Genomic DNA, 20338 nt, shown 5'->3' with positions numbered 1-20338 from the left:
TGGGGAAGAAGTGGGCGAGGGTTTTCTTTTCCTTTTGCATGTGTGAGTGAATACACAGGTTCGTAGAGGCGACGGAGATGAATCGTGTGCGATAGTAAATCACCGAGATTGAATGGGAATCCAAATTTCCTTTGTCCTTCACCATTAGTTTTTTTTCTACGATGAACATAAACCCTGCTAATCGCCGTGTTCAAATTTGATACTTTTCCGGGTTCATTTACAATATTTAGGGGATTATGTGCATTTTGTAGGCATTAATGCACGTAATTCAAATTCAAACAATCGGTGCATGAAAGGGTGCACAATAACGGTTTGGAAAAACCATAATCATGGTATTTAGTAATTTCTCAAGCCTTTTACAAGGAATGGGCAGAGATTTCAATGGAATGTGTGGCAATAGTCAACCACAAACGCGTCATTTACTGGGTTATCAACTATAGAACAGTGAAATATGTGCTTGAAAAACATGACGGCTGGCATGGTGCCATGGTATGGCCTCACCGTACCCTGGTTAAAAGCTGAGAAGGTTTGATTTATGTCGCCATGCACGCCCTTCATAAATCGAACCATCACCGAGGAAGTTCAATGCTTTCGAGAGGGAAACCACCAAGATTGAAGGGGAATCCAAATTTCCGTCCTAGTTTGTCATTCAGTTTTTTTCCAACGATCAACATACCGCCTCAAATGCAACATGTTCAAATTTTGACATTTTTCCGAACTCATTTACCATATTTAGGGGATTATGTGCATTTTCTAGGCATTAATTATGCACATAATTCAAATTCGAACAATCGGTGCATGAAAAGGTGCACAAGAACGGTCTGGAAAATCATGCTCATCCTATTTAGTACATTCTCATGCCTTTTATAAGGAATGGGCAGATATTTCAAGGAAATGTGTGGCAATAGTCAACCATAAACGCGTCGTTTACTGGGTTAACAACTATACAAAAATGAAATACATGCTTGGAAAAACATGACGCCTGGTGTGGTGCCATGGTATGACCTCATCATGCCCTGGTAAAAATGTCGTCATGCACACCTTTCATAAAACGAACCATCACCAAGGAAGTTTCATGGTTTCGAGGGGAAATCACCAAGATTGAAGGGGGATCCAAATTTCCTTCGTCCTTTGTCCACGAGTTTTGTTTCTATGATGAACATACAACCTGCAAATCACCGTGTTCAAATTGGGCACTTTTCCGGGTTCATTTGCCATATTTAGGGGATTATGTGCATTTCCTAGGCATTAATGTACATAATTCAAGTTCAAACAATCGGTGCATGAAAGGGTCCACAAGAACGGCCTGGAAAACCATGCTCGTGCCATCTAGTAAATTCTCATGCCTTTTACAAGAAATAATGGATAGATATTTCGATGAAATGTGTGGCAATAATCAACCACAAATGTTTGTTTGTCGGCTTTTCAACTATAGAAAAAATGAAATAAATGCTTCAAAAACATGACGCCTGGCATGGTGCCATGGTATGACCTCACCATTCCCTGGTAAAAATTTGAGAAGGTTTGGCTTATGTCGTCATGCACGCCCTTCATAAATCGAACCATCACCGAGGAAGTTCCATGCTTTCGAGAGGGAAAATCCCCAAGATTGAAGGGGAATCCAAATTTCCATCCTAGTTTGTCATTCCGTTTTTTTCCAACGATCAACATACCGCCTCAAATGCAACGTGTTCAAATTTGACATTTTCCTGGGCTCATTTACCATATTTAGGGGATTATGTGCATTTCCTAGGTATTAATGGACATAATTCAAATTTGAACCATCGGTGCATGAAAAGGTGCACAGGAATGGTCTGGAAAACCATGCTCGTGTTATTTAGTACATTCTCATGCCTTTTACAAGGAATGTGCAGATATTTCAAGGAAATGTGTGGCAATAGTCAACCATAAACACGTCGTTTACTCGGTTAACAACTATACAAAAGATGAAACACATGGTTGGAAAACATGACGTCTGGCGTGGTGCCATTGTATGGCCTCACCATGCCCTGGTAAAAATTGGAGAATCTTTTCCTTATGTCATGATGCGCGCCTTTCATAAATAGAACCATCATCGAGGAAGTTTCATGGTTTCGAGGGGGAAATCACCAGGATTGAAGGGGGGGTCCAAATTTCCTTTATCCTTTGTCCACGAGTTCTTTTCTACGGTGAACATACAACCTGCAAATCACCGTGTTCAAATTTGGCACTTTTCCGGGTTCATTTGCCTTATTTAAAGGATTATGTGCATTTCCTAGGCATCAATGCACATAATTCAAGTTCAAACAATCGATACATGAAAGGGTCCACAAGAACGGCCTAGAAAACCATGCTCGTGCCATTTAGTAAATTCTCATGCCTTTTACAAGGAATGGACAGATATTTCGAAGAAATGTGTGGCAATAGTCAACCACAAATGTGAAGGAAATATGCCTTAGAGGAAATAATAAAGTTTTATTTATATTTCCTTATATCATGATAAATGTTTATTATTCATGCTAGAATTGTATTAACCGAAAACTTAGTACATGTGTGAATGCGTAGACAAACAGAGTGTCCCTATTATGCCTCTACTATAGACTAGTTCATTAATCAAAGATGGTTAAGTTTCCTAGCCATATACATGTGTTGTCATTTGATGAACGGGATCACATCATTATAGAATGATGTGATGGACAAGACCCATCCTTTAGCTTAGCACTATGATCGTTTAGTTTATTGCTATTGCTTTCTCCATAACTTATACATGCTCCTATGACTATGAGATTATGCAACTCCCGAATACCGGAGGAACACTTAGTGTGCTATCAAACGTCACAACGTAACTGGGTGACTATAAGGATGCTCTACAGGTGTCTCCGATGGTGTTTGTTGAGTTGGCATAGATCGAGATTAGGATTTGTCACTCCGAGTATCGGAGAGGTATCTCTGGGCCCTCTAGGTAATGCACATCACTTTAAGCCTTGCAAGCATTGTGACTAATGAGTTAGTTGCGGGATGATGCTTTACGGAACGAGTAAAGAGACTTGCCAGTAACGAGATTGAACTAGGTATTGAGATACCAACAATCGAATCTCGGGCAAGTAACATACCGATGACAAAGGGAACTACGTATGTTGTTGTGCGGTTTGACCGATAAAGATCTTCGTAGAATATGTAGGAACTAATATGAGCATCCAGGTTCCGCTATTGGTTGTTGACCGGAGATGAGTCTTGGTCATGTCTACATAGTTCTCGAACCCGTAGGTTCCACACGCTTAACGTTCGGTGACGATCGGTATTATGAGTTTATGTGTTTTGATGTGCCAAAGGTAGCTCAGAGTCCCGGCGATGATCACGGAGATGACAAGGAGTCTCAAAATGGTCGAGACGTAAAGATCGATATATTGGATGACTATATTTGGACATCGGAATGGTTCCGGGTCAGTTCGGGCATTTACCGGAGTACCGGGAGGTTACCGGAACCCCCCGGGAAGTATATGGGCCTTATTGGGCCATATTGGGAGATAGGAGAAGGGAGCCTACGAGGGGGTGCCCCCCCCTCAAGCCCAATCCGAATTGGGTGGTGATACATTTCCAACGTATCTATAATTTTTGATTGCTTCATGCTATATTATATTCTGTTTTGGACATTATTGGGCTTTATTATACACTTTTATATTACTTTTGGGACTAACCTATTAACCGGAGGCCCAGCCCAGAATTGTTGTTTTTTGCCTATTTCAGAGTTTCGCAGAAAAAGAATATCAAACGGAGTCCAAACGGAATGAAACCTTCGGGAACGTGATTTTCAGAACGAACGTGATCCAGAGGACTTGGACCCTACGTCAAGAAAGCAACCAGGAAGGCACGAGGTAGGGGGCGGCCTACCCCCTGGCGCGCCCTCCACCCTCGTGGGCCCCATGTTGCTCCACCGACGTCCTTCTTCCTCCTATATATACCTACGTACCCCCAAACTACCAGATACAGAGCCAAAAACCTAATTCCACCGCCGCAACTTTCTGTACCCGTGAGATCCCATCTTGGAGCCTTTTCGGGAGCTCCGCCGGAGGGGGCATCGATCACAGAGGGCCTCTAAATCATCTCCAAGGACTCTCCGATGAAGTGTGAGTAGTTTACCTCAGACCTTCGGGTCCATAGTTATTAGCTAGATGGCTTCTTCTCTCTTTTTGGATCTCAATACAATGTTCTCCCCCTCTCTCGTGGAGATCTATTTGATGTAATCTTCTTTTGTGGTATGTTTGTTGAGACCGATGAATTCTGGGTTTATGATCAAGTTTATCTATGAACAATATTTGATTCTCCTCTAAATTCTTTTATGTATGATTGGTTATCTTTGCAAGTCTCTTCAAATTATCAGTTTGGTTTGGCCTACTAGATTGATCTTTCTTGCAATAGGAGAAGTGCTTAGCTTTGGTTTCAATCTTGCGGTGTCCTTTCCTAGTGACAGTAGGGGCAGCAAGGCACGTATTGTATTGTTGCCATCGAGGATAAAAAGATGGGGTTTATATCATATTGCATGAGTTTATCCCTCTACATCATGTCATCTTTCTTAAAGCGTTACTCTGTTCTTATGAACTTAATACTCTAGATGCATGCTGGATAGCGGTTGATGTGTGGAGTAATAGTAGTAGATGCAGGCAGGAGTCGGTCTACTTGTCTCGGACGTGATGCCTATATACATGATCATACCTAGATATTCTCATAACTATGCTCAATTCTGTCAATTTCTCAACAGTAATTTGTTCACCCACCGTAATACTTATGCTCTTGAGAGAAGCCACTAGTGAAACCAATGGCCCCCGGGTCTATTTTCCATCATATTAATCTTCCAACACTTTGTTATTTTTATTTGCTTTCTATTTTACTTTGCACCTTTATCATAAAAATACCAAAAACATTATCTTATCATCTCTATCAGATATCACTCTCGTAAGTGACCGTGAAGCGGTTCACAACCCCTTTATTTCGTTGGTTGCGAGGATTTATTTTTTTGTGTAGGTGCAAGGGACTCGTGTGTGGCCTCTTATTGGATTGATACCTTGGTTCCCAAAAACCGAGCGAAATACTTATGCTACTTCACTGCATCACCCTTTCCTCTTCAAGGGAAAACCAACGCAGTGCTCAAGAGGTAGCAAGAAGGATTTTTGGCGCCGGTGCCGGAGAGTGTACGCAGAAGTCAAGCCATACTAAGTACCCATCACAAACCCTTATCTCCCGCATTACATTATTTGCCATTTGCCTCTCGTTTTCCTCTCCTCCACTTCACCCTTGCCGTTTTATTCGCCTTCTTCCCGTATGCCTTTTTGTTTTTGTTTCCACCTGCCTTCTATTTGCTTGCATCTTCGCTTGCTAAAAATCTATTGACATGGATCCACTTAAAGTGTTCTACTTGGATCATCTTCGATCCTTATGCGCTCGCGCTGAAACCCCAACTAGCCTAGTTGATGGGAAATCTTTAGATGAGCATGCTCATTTTGTGCGTCACCGTTTGTCTGAAAAAGGGAGACTCTTATGGAATCAAATAAACAAATATGCTATGCTTGGAATCTTTTTGAAATGTGTGATTTTACTTGTTGCTCTAAGAACCCCAAAAAACACCTTCCCTACCTATGTGAGTTCAATGATAATGAAATCGTATCTTCTTATGCAAAGGGTGTTTATAGTTACTATGATATCGAACAAATTGAAGAATTTGTCGTTTTTAAGGGTGCTCATGAAGTTGCTTCTTTGATTGAAAAGTATGATTTTACTCTCAACAAATCTGAAAATTCCGCCGTACTTAAATATTGCAATGAAAACTTTGCTCATAATGTCTATGTTCAAGAATTTATTGAAAGAATGACCGTTGCTTTGGAAGAAAATAATGATATGCATGAATCTATAGATAATTATGATTCCGATGATTTGATTGAAATATCCCTTGCTGAACATGATGCTTGCTATTCTTGTGGCCATGATGCCAATATTTATGAAGATGAATTTGCTATAGTTCCTTATGTTAAACATAAGATCGTTGCTATTTCACCCATACTTGATAGTTCTTTTGATGAAAAGCAGATTGTAATGATTTTACTATAAATTCTATTGATGTCAATTGTGCTAATAATATGCAAAACCCTGAGCTTGGGGATGCTAGTTTTGCTCTGTCCACTAGTTGTTGCAATGATCATGATTGGGGTGATTCTTCTTATGATCTTGAAAATTTATTAAAGCCCCATGATGAATATGAGATTGATATTAATATTTGCAATAATATTGAAAGTGGGTTTGTAACAATGTTAACTTTAGACCCCACACATTTGGATTTTGATCAATCTTATGAATTTTTTGATAAAAGTGGGTTTGGAGAGGTCATGACTTTAGTTAATGTTAATCCCACTATTTTGGAAGAGTGTCAACTTTGCATGCATGTGGATCGTGTTGAAAATATGTTTTGTGATAGCTATATTGTTGAATTGTCTTATGATCCTACGTGTAATTATTATGAGAGAGGAAAATATGGTTGTAGAAATTTTCATGTTACTCAATTTCCTCTCGTTATGTTGAGATTGCTATTGTTTCTTTCTTCTTCTTTGCATATGCTAGATCTTGCTTGTCTTGCTAATTTGTTTTCCTATAAAATGCCTACGCATAGGAAGTATGTTAGGCATAGATGTTTTTATCATGTGTTCTATGATGCTCTTTTTGTTCTTTAGTTCCTATCTTTTATGTGAGTATCATCGAAATCTCAATGCCTAGCTAGGGGCGTTAAACGATGGTGCTTGTTGGGAGGCAACCCAATTTTATTTTAGTTTTTTGCTTTTTGCTTATGTTTAGGAATAAATAATATGTCTAGCATCTGGTTAGATTTGTTTTTATGTTTTATTTAGTGTTTGTGCCAAGTAAAACCGTTAGGATAACCTACGGTAATAGTTATTTGATTCTGCTGCAGAAAACACAAACTTTGCACGAACGAGATTAGTTTTCATAAATCACAGGAACGTGATTTTCAGTTGATTATTTTTGCTGTAGATCAATAAACAAATTATCTAAAACTTCCTAATTTGGTGGAATTTTTCACGTTACAGAAGTCCGCGTTAGTTACAGATTACTACAGACTGTTCTGTTTTTGACAGATTCTGTTTTTCGTGTGTTGTTTGCTTACTTTGATGAATCTATGGCTAGTAAAATAGTTTATAAACCATAGAGAAGTTGGAATATATTAGGTTTAACACCAATATAAATAAAGAATGAGTTCATTATAGTACCTTGAAGTGGTGTTTTGTTTTCTTTCGCTAACGGAGCTCATGAGATTTTCTGTTAAGTTTTGTGTTGTGAAGTTTTCAAGTTTTGGGTGAAAGATTTGATGGATTATGGAACAAGGAGTGGCAAGAACCTAAGCTTGGGGATGCCCATGTCACCCCAAAGATAATCTAAGGACACGTAAAAGCCAAATCTTGGGGATGCCCCAGAAGGCATCCCCTCTTTCGTCTACTTCCATCGGTAACTTTACTTGGAGCTATATTTTTATTCACCACATGATATGTGTTTTGCTTTAAGCGTCTTGTATTATTTGAGTCTTTGCTTTTTAGTTTACCACAATCATCCTTTCTGTACACACCTTTTGAGAGAGTCACACTTGAGTCAGAATTTATTAGAATAATCTATGTGCTTCACTTATATTTTTTTTGAGCTATATAGTTTTGCTCTAGTGCTTCACTTATATCTTTTAGAGCACGGTGGTGTATTTGTTTTATAGAAACTACTGATCTCTCATGCTTCACTTATATTATTTTGAGAGTCTTAAAAAAAGCATGGTAATCTGTCTTAATCATGAAACTCAAATTCTCTTATGAGTGCATTGAATACCAAGAAAAGTTTGATGCTTGATGATTGTTTTGAGACATGGAGGTATTAATATTAGAGTCATGCTAGTTTAGTAGTTGTGAAATTGAGAAATACTTGTGTTGAAGTTTGCAAATCCCGTAGCATGCACGTATGGTAAACGTTGTGTAACAAATTTGAAACATGAGATGTTCTTTGAGTGTCTTCCCTTGTGTGGAGGTCGGGGGCGCGCGATGGTTAACTCCTACCAACCTCCCTCCTAGGAGCATGCGCGTAGTGCTTGGTTTCGATGACTTGTATATTTTTGCAACAAGTATGTGAGTTCTTTATGACTAATGTTGAGTCCATGGATTACACGCACTCTCACCCTTCCACCATTGCTAGCCTCTCTAGTACCGCGCAACTTTCGCCGGTGCATTGCACCCACGAAATACCTTCCTCAAAACAGCCACCATACCTACCTATTATGGCATTTCCATAGCCATTCCAAGATATATTGCCATGCAACTTTCCACCATTCTGTTTATCATGACACACTCATCATTGTCATATTGCCTTGCATGATCATGTAGTTGACATAGTATTTGTGGCAAAGCCACCGTTCATAATTCTTTCATACATGTCGCTCTTGAATCATAGCCCATCCCGGTACACCGCTGGAGGCATGCATATAGAGTCATACTTTGTTCTAGTATTGAGTTGTAATCATTGAGTTGTAAATAAATAAAAGTGTGATGATCATCATTCATAAAGCATTGTCCCAATGAAAAAAAGGGACAATGCTACTATCCTTTTTCCACACTTGTGCTTCAAAGTAGCACCAAGTTCTTCATGATAGAGAGTCTCTTGTTTTGTCACTTTCATATACTAGTGGGAATTTTTCGTTATAGAACTAGGCTTGTATATTCCTACAATGGGCTTCCTCAAATGCCCTAGGTCTTCATGAGCAAGCAAGTTGGATGCATACCCACTTAGTTGCATTTTGTTGAGCTTTAATACATTTATAGCTCTAGTGCATCCGTTGCAAGGCAATCCCTACTCCTCACATTAATATCTATTAATGGGCATCTTCATAGCCCGTTGATACGCCTAGTTGATGTGAGACTATCTTCTCCCTTTTTGTCTTCTCCACAACCACCATATTCTATTCCACGTATAGTGATATGTCCATGGCTCACGCTCATGTATTGCGTGAAAGTTGAAAGAGTTTGAAAATTCTAAAGTATGAAAAAATTGCTTGGCTGAAACCGGGGTTGTGCATGATCTGAGTATTTTGTGTGACGAAGATGGAGCATAAACCAAACCATATGATTTTGTAGGGATGAACTTTCTTTGGCCATGTTATTTTGAGAAGACATAATTGCTTAGTTAGTATGCTTGAAGTATTATTATTTTTATGTCAATATTAAACTTTTATCTTGAATCTTTTGGATCTGAATATTCATACCACAATTGTTACATTAAAAACCATGCCAAGTAGCATTCCGCATCAAAAATTCTGTTTTTATCATTTACCTACTCGAGGACGAGCAGGAATTAAGCTTGGGGATGCTTGATACGTCTCCAACGTATCTATAATTTTTGATTGCTTCATGCTATATTATATTCTGTTTTGGACATTATTGGGCTTTATTATACACTTTTATATTACTTTTGAGACTAACCTATTAACCGGAGGCCCAGCCCAGAATTGCTGTTTTTTTGCCTATTTCAGAGTTTCGGAGAAAAAGAATATCAAACGGAGTCCAAACGGAATGAAACCTTCGGGAACGTGATTTTTGGAACGAACGTGATCCAGAGGACTTGGACCCTACATCAAGAAAGCAACCAGGAAGGCACGAGGTAGGGGGGCGCGCTACCCCCCTGGGTTCGCCCTCCACCCTCGTGGGCCCCATGTTGCTCCACCGTCGTACTTCTTCCTCCTATATATACCTACGTACCCCAAAACTACCAGATACGGAGCCAAAAACCTAATTCCATCGCCGCAACTTTCTGTACCCGTGAGATCCCATCATGGGGCCATTTCCGGAGCTCCGCCGGAGGGGGCATCGATCACGAAGGGCCTCTAAATCATCTCCAAGGCCTCTCCGATGAAGTGTGAGTAGTTTACCTCAGACCTTCGGGTCCATAGTTATTAGCTAGATGGCTTCTTCTCTCTTTTTGGATCTCAATACAATGTTCTCCCCCTCTCTCGTGGAGATCTATTTGATGTAATCTTCTTTTGCGGTGTGTTTGTTGAGACCGATGAATTGTGGGTTTATGATCAAGTTTATCTATGAACAATATTTGATTCTCCTCTAAATTCTTTTATGTATGATTGGTTATCTATGCAAGTCTCTTCGAATTATCAGTTTGGTTTGGCCTACTATATTGATCTTTCTTGCAATAGGAGAAGTGCTTAGCTTTGGGTTCAATCTTGCGGTGTCCTTTCCCAGTGACAGTAGGGGCAGCAAGGCACGTATTGTATTGTTTCCATCGAGGATAAAAAGATGGGGTTTATATCATATTACATGAGTTTATCCCTCTACATCATGTCATCTTTCTTAAAGCGTTGCTCTGTTCTTATGAACTTAATACTCTAGATGCATGTTGGATAGCGGTTGATGTGTGGAGTAATAGTAGTAGATGCAGGCAGGAGTCGGTCTACTTGTCTCGGACGTGATGCCTATATACATGATCATACCTAGATATTCTCATAACTATGCTCAATTCTGTCAATTACTCAACAGTAATTTGTTCACCCACCGTAATACTTATGCTCTTGAGAGAAGCCACTAGTGAAACCTATGGCCCCCGGGTCTATTTTCCATCATATTAATCTTCCAACACTTTGTTATTTTTATTTGCTTTCTATTTTACTTTGCATCTTTATCATAAAAATACCAAAAATATTATCTTATCTTCTCTATCAGATCTCACTCTCGCAAGTGACCGTAAAGGGATTGACAACCCCTTTATTGCGTTGGTTGCGAGGATTTATTTGTTTGTGTAGGTGCGAGGGACTCGTGCGTGGCTCCTACTGGATTGATACCTTGGTTCTCAAAAACCGAGGGAAATACTTACGCTACTTTACTGCATCACCCTTTCCTCTTCAAGGGAAAACCAACGCAGTGCTCAAGAGGTAGCAGGTGGGGGCCGCCCCCCTTTCCTTCCCCTCTCTTCCCCTTCCTTCCTCTCCTAATCCAACTAGGGAGGGGGGAATCCTACTCCCGGTGGGAGTAGGACTCCCCTTGAGGCGCGCCATAGAGGGCCGACCCTCCCCCTCGTCCACTCCTTTATATACGGGGGAGGGGGGCACCCCATAGACACACAAGTTGATTCTTAGCCGTGTGCGGTGCCCCCCTCCACCATATTCCACCTCGGTCATGTCGTTGCAGTGCTTAGGCGAAGCCCTGCGCCGGTAGCTTCATCATCACCGTCATCACGTCGTCGTGCTGACGAAGCTCTCCCTCGACCTCAGCTGGATCTAGAGTTCATGGGACGTCACCGAGCTGAATGTGTGCAGATCGCGGAGGTGCCGTACCTTCGGTGCTAGGATCGATCGATTCGTGAAGACGTACGACTACATCAACCGTGCTGTCATAACGCTTCCGCTTACGGTCTACGAGGGTACATGGACAACACTCTCCCCCTCTCGTTGCTATGCATTACCATGATAGATCTTGCGTGTGTGTAGGAATTTTTTTGAAATTACTGCGTTCCCCAACAGTGGCATCCGAGCCAGGTCTATGTGTAGATGTTATATGCACGAGTAGAACACAAAGAGTTGTGGGCGATAATAGTCATACTGCTTACCAGCATGTCATACTTTGATTTGGCGGTATTGTTGGATGAAGCGGCTTAGACCGAAATTACGCGTACGCTTACACGAGACTGGTTTTACCGACGTGCTTCGCACACAGGTGGCTAGTGCACTACAAAAAAATACACTTCCGTGATGATACGTGTTTGTCACAGTAGGTCGCGTTTTTTGTCATGCATGTACATCCATGACAAATTTATGACAGAATCAAGATAGTCATACATGTAATGTCGTAGAAGTGTTCCATGACATTACCAAAATTATCATCACGGAAGTGTCCACTTCCATGACAATAAATCGCGCGTCACAGAAGTGCTTTCGTCAAGGGTGACCGACACGTGGCATCCATCGTTACGGAACGCCGTTAAGCTATCGGGTCGGGTTTTGGATCCGATAACCCGTTAACAGCCCCAACCAATGGGGATTTTCCACGTGTAAAATCATCATTGGCACATGTGTCACTCATCAAATGGGCGAGACGCGCCTATGATATGTTGACACGTGGACCGGCCCAACAAGTTTAAATGGGCCGGCCCAACTGAAGGCCCACAAGATTTTACGGACAATAATGGGCCAGCCCAGCTAAAGGCCCACGAGATTTTGCGAACCATAATGGGCTGGCCCAGCTAAAGGCCCACAAGATTTTGCAGGCCATAATGGGTCGGCCCAGGTAAAGGCCCACAAGATTTTTGTGTGCCTTAATGGGCCGACCCATGTAAAGGCCCACAAGATTCTTGTGGATCATAATGGGCCGGCCCAGCTAAAGGCCCACGAGATTTCACCGACATTAATGGGCCGGCCCAGCTGTAGGCCCACAAGATTTTGAGGACCCTAGTAGGCCGGCCCATTAACTGGCTGCCATGTTTTCGGCCAAATGCCGACCCATATTTGATCCGGTCCATTAATGGCCTGCCACCCTCCGGGCCTAATAGTGGCCCATATGAGATCCGACCCGTTAAAAGCCTACCACGTTCTGGGCCAAATTACGGCCCAGATCAGGTCCGGCCCTTTAAGAGGCTTTGGGCTCAATTATGGCCCATATCTGATTCGGCCCGTCAACTGGACACTATGCTTTTGGGCCCACTTGCTAAAGGCCCACTTAGTAATTTAGCATGATATTAGTTTTGTCCTGTTAAGAGCCCATTTAACATTTCGGCCCTATATTAATTTCGGCCTGTTAAAAGCCCGTCATATAGTTGGGCCTAACTACGGCCCGGTTTGCATCCGGCCTGCTCGCAGCCGATATCTGATTGGGCCAAACAAGGACCGAGACAATTTTGGCCTGTTAAAAGCCAGTGATTTGATTCGCACAATCATGGGTCGGGGTTCATTTCGGGCTGCTGACGGCCCGTGAGCTGTTCGGCACGTTTCAGGCCCAACCTACATCGTGATTGCATGACGGCCCGATTATGTACCGTAATTTTACGGTTTGGCCGGTTTACTGCGAAGACAGGATATATATACAGTAAAATAACTGCAGCATCGTGAATAAGAAAAAACCTAGACTATACAATAAAGAAATTATGGCATATTACATCCACTGGGCATCAAAGTTCGCCACTATGATAATAAAGCACAAGCAGACAGCAGATTACATACACTGGGCACCAAAGATCGCCACCAGTGCAAATAAACACGCCGTCAAAATAATATACAAAACCGACAGCACTTCAATAGAGTTCAAGAAAGGTTAGCCCTGCTGGGGAGCTGCAGCGCAAGCAGCTGAGCAAGATGATGAGACTGGGCTTGTTCAACACATATATCTTCCTCACTCTGAAAGATAAACAAGCAGATAGATGACAGGTTTTGCACATAAAAGTATCAGTGCTGACAATTCATCACATTTCTTACTGACGAATAAAGTGACACAGTTAAAGTTGCATTAACACAACATGGTATTGTTCAGGTCAAGACATGGCAGGAAATGACATTGTGAAGGAGTTGGCAGCTTCATGACACCACTGGATTATAGATCAAGAACTCATAAGTATCAATGGTTAGTGTGCTATCAATTTATACCATTTCAGATTGGCAAAGAAAGAGACGGTTTAAATAATAGTAGAATGATATGACATTGTTCATAGTTAAGACATTGCAGAATATGACATTGTGCTGTAGTGGGTAGGTTCACCACACCACTGGATTACGGATGAAGAACAGAAGCATACATGCAGTGCAAAAGAAGATCACTTGCTCTGTATAGTTTAATTTACATGGTATGAAGAAGGAACTTGGTTGTACAACTGAAAACTTAAATTGAGAAAGGACAAACTTTTGTTTATGAACTACACAATAAACTTTAAACAAGCAATTTGATGCAACCACCAAAAATAAACAGCTGTTGCAGTCATGCCTAACCAAATATATACAACAAAGTTTAAAGGCTTGAGATGGAAAAACTTACATTATTGGTGAAGACAGGCTCTATAAAGGCCTTGTCCATGCTGATGGGGGGGGGCAATTCAAGAAGTTTACCACAGAATCTTCTTCAAAAGCATTGCCTTTATTCCACTTTTATATTACTTTTGGGACTAACCTATTAACCGGAGGCCCAGCCCAGATTTGCTGTTTTATTCCTATTTCAGTATTTCAAGGAAAATAAATATCAAACGGAGTCCAAACAGAAAAATCCTTTTTGGAACATGATTTTCTCACCGGATAAGACCCAGGGAACTTGGAGTGCACGTCAGAAGATACGGGAGCTGCCCACGAGGGTGGGGGCGCGCCCCCTGCCTCGTGGGGCCCCCGTGGCTCCTCCGACGTACCTCTTTCACCCATACATACCGCCGTACCCTAAAACTTCCAGAACAGAAGATAGATCGGGAGTTACACCGCCACAAGCCTCTGTAGCCACCAAAAGTCAATCGGTGAAGGAAATATGCCCTAGAGGCAATAATAAAGTTATTATTTATTTCCTTATTTCATGATAAATGTTTATTATTCATGCTAGAATTGTATTAACCGGAAACATAATACATGTGTGAATACATAGACAAACAGAGTGTCACTAGTATGCCTCTACTTGACTAGCTCGTTAATCAAAGATGGTTATGTTTCCTAACCATGGACAAAGAGTTGTTATTTGATTAACGAGGTCACATCATTGGTTGAATGATCTGATTGACATGACCCATTTACATTAGCTTAGCACCTGATCGTTTAGTGTGTTGCTATTGCTTTCATCCATGACTTATACATGTTCCTATGACTATGAGATTATGCAACTCCCGTCTGCCGGAGGAACACTTTGGGTACTACCAAACGTCACAACGTAACTGGGTGATTATAAAGGAGTACTACAGGTGTCTCCAAAGGTAGATGTTGGGTTGGCGTATTTCGAGATTAGGATTTGTCACTCCGATTGTCGGAGAGGTATCTCTGGGCCCTCTCGGTAATGCACATCACATAAGCCTTGCAAGCACTGCAACTAATATGTTAGTTGTGAGATGATGTATTATGGAACGAGTAAAGAGACTTACCGGTAACGAGATTGAACTAGGTATTGGATACCGACGATCGAATCTCGGGTAAGTAACATACCGATGACAAAGGGAACAAACGTATGTTGTTATGCGGTCTGACCGATAAAGATCTTCGTAGAATATGTAGGAGCCAATATGGGCATCCAGGTCCCGCTATTGGTTATTGACCGGAGACGTATCTCGGTCATGTCTACATTGTTCTCGAACCGTAGGGTCCGCACGCTTAAGGTTTCGATGACGGTTATTATGAGTTTGTGTATTTTGATGTACCGAAGGAGTTCGGAGTCCCGGATGAGATCGGGGACATGACGAGGAGTCTCGAAATGGTCGAGACATAAAGATCGGTATATTGGACGACTATATTCGGACATCGGAAAGGTTCTGAGTGATTCGGGTATTTTCGGAGGTACCGGGGAGTTACGGGAATACGAGGAAGAAGTAATGGGCCTAGATGGGCCTTAGTGGGAAGGACCAGGAGGTGGCGCGCGCCCCTCCCAAGTCCAGTCCGAATTGGACAAGGGATTTGGGGCGCGGCCCCTCTCTCCCTTCCTTCCCCTCTTCCCCTCTTTCCCCCCTTGACCTAGTTGGACTAGGAAAGGTGGAATCCTACTCCCGGTGGGAGTAGGACTCCCCTTGGCGCGCCCAAACAAGGCCGGCCGCCCCCTCCCCCTTGCTCCTTTATATACAGGGGCAGGGGGCACCCCATGACACACAAGTTGGTCCTTGAGATCGTTCCTTAGCCGTGTACGGTGCCCCCCTCCACCATATTCCACCTCGGTCGTATCATTGCAGTGCTTAGGCGAAGCCCTGCGATAGCAGAACATCAAGATCGTCACCACGCCGTCGTGCTGATGGAACTCTCTCCCCGGAGCTTTGCTGGATCGGAGCCCGAGGAGCGTCACCGAGCTGTACGTGTGCCAAGAACTCGGGGGCGCCGGAGTAACGGCGCCGGGATCGGTTGGATCGCGAGGAGAACGTACGACTACTTCCTCTACGTTGTGATCGCTTCCGCTTTAGGTCTACAAGGGTATGTAGACGACACTCTCCCTCTCGTTGCTATGCATCACCATGATCTTGCATGTGCGTAGGAAATTTTTTGAAATTACTACGTTCCCCAACAGTGGCATCCGAGCCTAGGTTTTTATGGTTTGATGTTATTTGCACGAGTAGAACACAAGTGAGTTGTGGACGATACAAGTCATACTGCCTACCAGCATGTCATACTTTGGTTCAGCGGTATTGTTGGATGAGATGACCCGGACCAACCTTACGCGTACGCTTACGCGAGACCGGTTCCCTCGACGTGCTTTGCACACAGATGGCTTGCGGGAGACATCTCACCAACTTTAGTTGAACCAAGTGTGGCTACGCCCGGTCCTTGAGAAGGTTAAAACGGAGTCTATTTGACGAACTATCGTTGTGGTTTTGATGCGTAGGTAAGATGAGTTCTTGCTTAAGCCCGTAGCAGCCACGTAAAACTTGCAACAAACAAAGTAGAGGACGTCTAACTTGTTTTTGCAGGGCATGTTGTGATGTGATATGGTCAAGACATGATGCTAAATTTTATTGTATGAGATGATCATGTTTTGTAACCGAGTTATCGGCAACTGGCAGGAGCCATATGGTTGTCGCTTTATTGTATGCAATGCAATCGCCCTGTAATGCTTTACTTTATCACTAAGCGGTAGCGATAGTCGTAGAAGCATAAGATTGGCGAGACGACAACGATGCTACGATGGAGATCAAGGTGTCGCGCCGGTGACGATGGTGATCATGATGGTGCTGCAGAGATGGAGATCATGAAGCACAAGATGATGATGACCATATCATATCACTTATATTGATTTGCATGTGATGTTTATCTTTTATGCATCTTATCTTGCTTTGATTGACGGTAGCATTATAAGATGATCTCTCACTAAATTATCAAGAAGTGTTCTCCCCGAGTATGCACCGTTGCCAAAGTTCGTCGTGCCCAGACACCACGTGATGATCGGGTGTGATAAGCTCTACGTCCATCTACAACGGGTGCAAGCCAGTTTTGCACACGCAGAATACTCGGGTTATACTTGACGAGCCTAGCATATGCAGATATGGCCTCGGAACACGGAGACCGAAAGGTCGAGCGTGAATCATATAGTAGATATGATCAACATGATGATGTTCACCATTGAGAACTAATCCATTTCACGTGATGATCGGTTATGGTTTAGTTTGATTTGGATCACGTGATCACTTAGAAGATTAGAGGGATGTCTATCTAAGTGGGAGTTCTTAAGTAATATGATTAATTGAACTTTAATTTATCATGAACTTAGTCCTGGTAGTATTAGCATATCTATGTTGTAGATCAATAGCTCGCGTTGTTGCTCCCTGTTTATTTTGATATGTTCCTAGAGAAAATTGTGTTGAAAGATGTTAGTAGCAATGATGCGGATTGGATCCGTGATCTGAGGTTTATCCTCATTGCTGCACAGAAGAATTATGTCCTTGATGCACCGCTAGGTGACAGACCTATTGCAGGAGCAGATGCAGACGTTATGAACGTTTGGCTAGCTCAATATGATGACTACTTGATAGTTTAGTGCACCATGCTTAACGGCTTAGAATCGGGACTTCAAAGACGTTTTGAACGTCATGGACCATATGAGATGTTCCAGGAGTTGAAGTTAATATTTCAAGCAAATACCCGAGTTGAGAGATATGAAGTCTCCAACAAGTTCTATAGCTAAAAGATGGAGGAGAATCGCTCAACTAGTGAGCATGTGCTCAGATTGTCTGGGTACTACAATCGCTTGAATCAAGTGGGAGTTAATCTTCCAGATAAGATAGTGATTGACAGAATTCTCTAGTCACCATCACCAAGTTAGTAGAACTTCGTGATGAACTATAGTATGCAAGGGATGACGAAAACAATTCCCAAGCACTTCGTGATGCTGAAATCGACGAAGGTAGAAATCAAGAAAAACATCAAGTGTTGATGGTTAACGAGACCACTAGTTTCAAGAAAAGGGCAAAGGGAAGAAGAGGAACTTCAAGAAGAACGGCAAGCGAGTTGCTGCTCAAGTGAAGAAGCTCAAGTCTGGTCCTAAGCCTGAGACTAAGTGCTTCTACTGCAAAGGGACTGGTCACTGGAAGCGGAACTACCCCAAGTGATTGGCGGATAAGAAGGATGGCAAAGTGAACATAAGTATATTTGATATACATGATTATTGATGTGTACTTTACTAGTGTTTATAGCAACCCCTCAGTATTTGATACTGGTTCAGTTGCTAAGAGTAGTAACTCGAAACGGGAGTTGCAGAATAAACAGAGACTAGTTAAGGGTGAAGTGACGATGTGTGTTGGAAGTGGTTCCAAGATTGATATGATCATCATCACACTCTCCCTATACTTTCGGGATTAGTGTTAAAACTAAATAAGTGTTATTTGGTGTTTGCGTTGAGCATGAATATGATTTGATCATGTTTATTGCAATACAGTTATTCATTTAAGTTAGAGAACAATTGTTGTTCTGTTTACATGAATAAAACCTTCTATGGTTATACACACCAACGAAATGGTTCGTTGAATCTCGATCGTAGTGATACACATATTCATAATATTGAAGCCAAAAGGATGCAAATTAATAATGATAGTGCAACTTGTTTGTGGCACTACTGTTTAAGTCATATTGGTGTAAAGCGCATGAAGAAACTCCATGCAGATGGAACTTTGGAATCACTTGATTATGAATCACTTGATGCTTGCGAACCATGCCTCATGGGCAAGATGACTAAAACGTCGTTCTCCGGAACAATGGAGCGAGCAACAGATTTGTTGGAAATCATACATACTGATGTATGTGGTCCGATGAATATTAAGGCTCGCGACAAGTATCATTATTTTCTGACCTTCACAGATGATTTGAGCAGATATGGGTATATCTGCTTGATGAAACATAAGTCTGAAACATTTGAAAAGTTCAAAGAATTTCAGAGTGAAGTGGAAAATCATCGTGACAAGAAGATAAGGTTTCTACGATCTGATCGCGGAGACAAATATTTGAGTTACGAGTTTGGTCTTCAATTAAAACAATGTGGAATAGTTTCACAAACTCATGCCACCTGGAACACCACAGCATAATGGTGTGTCCGAACGTCATAACCGTACTTTATTGGATATAGTACAATCTATGATGTTTCTTACCGATTTACCAATATCGTTTTGGGATCATGTATTAGAGACAACTGCATTCACGTTAAAAGGGGCACCATCTAAGTCCGTTGAGACGACACAATATGAACTATGGTTTGGCAAGAAACCAAAGTTGTCGTTTCTTAAAGTTTGGAGTTGCGATGCTTATGTGAAAAGGTTTCATCATGATAAGCTCGAACCAAATCGGAGAAATGCGTCTTCATAGGACACCCAAAGGAGATTGTTGGGTACACCTTCTATCACAGATCCGAAGGCAAAATCGTTGCTAAAGATGGATCCTTTCTAGAGAAGGAGTTTCTCTCGAAAGAAGTGAGTGGGAGGAAAGTAGAAAACTTGATAAGGTAATTGTACCATCTCCCTTATTGGAAAGTAGTTCATCACAGAAATCTGTTCTTGTGACTACTACACCAATTAGTGAGGAAGCTAATGATGATGATCATGTAACTTCAGATCAAGTTACTACTGAATCTCGTAGGTAAACCAGAGTAAGATCCGCACCAGAGTGGTACGGTAATCCTGTTCTGGAAGTCATGTTACTAGACCATGACGAACTTGCGAACTATGAGGAAGCGATGGTGAGCCCAGATTCCGCAAAATGGCTTGGAAGCCATGAAATCTGAGATGGGATCCATGTATGAGAACAAAGTGTGGACTTTGATTGACTTGCCCGATGATCGGCAAGCCATTGAGATTAAATGGATCTTCAAGAGGAAGACGGACGCTGATAGTAGTGTTACTATCTACAAAGCTGGAATTGTCGCAAAAGGTTTTCGACAAGTTCAAAGTGTTGACTACGATGAGAGTTTCTCACTCGTATCTATGCTTAAGTCTGTCCGAATCATGTTAGCAATTGCCGCATTTTATGAAATCTGGCAAATGGATAACAAAACTGCATTCCTTAATGGATTTTTAAAGAAGAGTTGTATATGATGCAACCATAAAGTTTTGTCAATCCTAAAGGTGCTAACAAAATATGCAAGCTCCAGCGATCCATCTATGGACTGGTGCAAGCATCTCGGAGTTGGAATAC

This window comes from Triticum aestivum, chromosome 2A (assembly GCF_018294505.1).
Source record: "Triticum aestivum cultivar Chinese Spring chromosome 2A, IWGSC CS RefSeq v2.1, whole genome shotgun sequence".
Classification (NCBI taxonomy): Eukaryota; Viridiplantae; Streptophyta; class Magnoliopsida; order Poales; family Poaceae; genus Triticum; species Triticum aestivum.
The sequence above is the reverse complement of the archived record's forward strand: the minus strand, read 5'-3'. Positions refer to the sequence as shown.